The sequence below is a fragment of the Triticum dicoccoides genome, chromosome 6B, assembly GCF_002162155.2.
Source record: "Triticum dicoccoides isolate Atlit2015 ecotype Zavitan chromosome 6B, WEW_v2.0, whole genome shotgun sequence".
NCBI classification, from domain to species: domain Eukaryota; kingdom Viridiplantae; phylum Streptophyta; class Magnoliopsida; order Poales; family Poaceae; genus Triticum; species Triticum dicoccoides.
The window spans coordinates 710,814,263-710,816,249 of record NC_041391.1 but is presented as its reverse complement, the minus strand read 5'-3'; positions in this window follow the sequence as shown (position 1 = coordinate 710,816,249).

Genomic DNA, 1,987 nt, shown 5'->3' with positions numbered 1-1,987 from the left:
TGAAGATACATGCATCTATGACCAGGTACATACATCCTGTTGTTTGGCAACTAGCCCGTTTCTAATATACTATGCATATCTCACTTTGTTTAACCCGTTCGATGCATCCTATTGGGTCGACTTGCCACACCCTATCATGAGTCAAAACTCCTCTTTCAACGAAAAGATCAGAACCATGGGGCCCATATGCCAGTGGATGTAGCACAAGAGGTAACAAGATAATTGGTATTCCAAACAAAGGTCAACATCATATATTGGCCAACAGAGGGATTGACCGGTTAAATTAAGGTTAGATAGGGTTTAGGATGAAGTTAGCAATGTCATTAATACCACATGATTAGGATATGGTCACACGCATGCACACATAAGTATCTTCTCTCCCTTGTCAAAGGAGGAAATTAATTTGGATTGCACATAGTACCAAAATCACGGCATACTGCGCCACCCCAATTAAGAAAGCTTATGGTTCATCAACAAGCAATATCGATGATTTGCATATTGCTTACGAGTTATGTAGAAGAAGAATAAAAAAGAGCAGGAGCAAACATTTTATGGCGCTTATGCATCGATCATCATCGCTCATGCATAACTACCCATCTTGAAGGAATTTAGACAATTGGACTGGTTCTTCATGTGTCTCTTGATGACTCGTGTTGGTCCGTGTGTTCTTCTTAACTACTCTGCACTAAATTAGGTGTGCATAATCATTAAGGGGGAAAACAATGATGATGGATTTTTTTAATTCGTACTCGCATCTTAGCGACTCTTCTTAGACTTATAAAATATTGTAGAGTATGGACAACAATGGACATTGGGTGAAGATATTTTTGCTAGTGTTAGTATATGCTTCGGACCCCCAATAGATTCCATCGTGGAAATAATTCCAACCATCTAGATTGACATGTTGGTACACTAGTTGTATTACCATTGGTTATAGGTGTATCTTTTAATACTTAATTCAATCAATGCATTAAAAGTCATGTATATATTAATTTGAAGTCTGTGTACTTACCGTCTTATGAATATCCCTCTCGGACGTCCAAAATTTGTGTAAATTTGTCAACTTGCTAGCACAACCATACATGATGATAATTAAGAAAAAAAATACATTCCACATAATTGTATGTATATGTATGTTACTTTAGTAGCAGAATAATGAGACAATTTTAGTTCTCTGATACTACTAAAGTAATTCCTTAGTTAATTACGAACTATAGCAACTCGCCGCTACGAGGATGTTACTATATGAACAGTTAAACTAACTTCCTCGGTTGTCCATCCATCTCTTGTTGAACAACTAATTAGTGCAAACATACATATATACAATCATGAAATGGCTAGAAACTTAGTGGTTTAATTAATTATTTAACTGTATCTAAAGGCCAGAGGAATTGACTAGGAGACACAAATTAATTAATTAATTAACTGTATCTTAAGGCCAAAGGAATTGAGTAGGATAAAGGGATTAATTAATTATTTAATTGTATGTTAAGGCAAGAGGAATTGAGTAGGAGAAAGGAACATACGTGACGCATGCGAGCAACAAACTGGAAACAAGTATACATAAAACAAAGTGCTTGGAGCACAGATAACCCAAATATTCCTTTGTTATCTTGCAATGTACTTGGAATCTTAATTAATATTTTGAATTGTTGTTGCTTACTTGGAGTGGCGGCACCATCGCTTGCTAATCAATCAAATAAAATATGATTAGCTAGGAAAGGGAGATGCAAGAGGCATCGATCTCATACATTTTACGGGTCAAGTTGCCCTATTTTCGAAGAATGATACATGTTGACCTATTTAAAGTTGTGTAGGGCAGTAAGGCAATATTTAGAAGTGAAACGAGAATATCTTTTTCACTTTTTGTATCGAGAAGACGCTATTCGCTGCACGTTTGAAGAAAAGGCACACATATGCTTGGATTTGTCTCGATCGATCATACCCTTGTCCATTTCATGGGGCATCCACCAGCGCACTTAACACG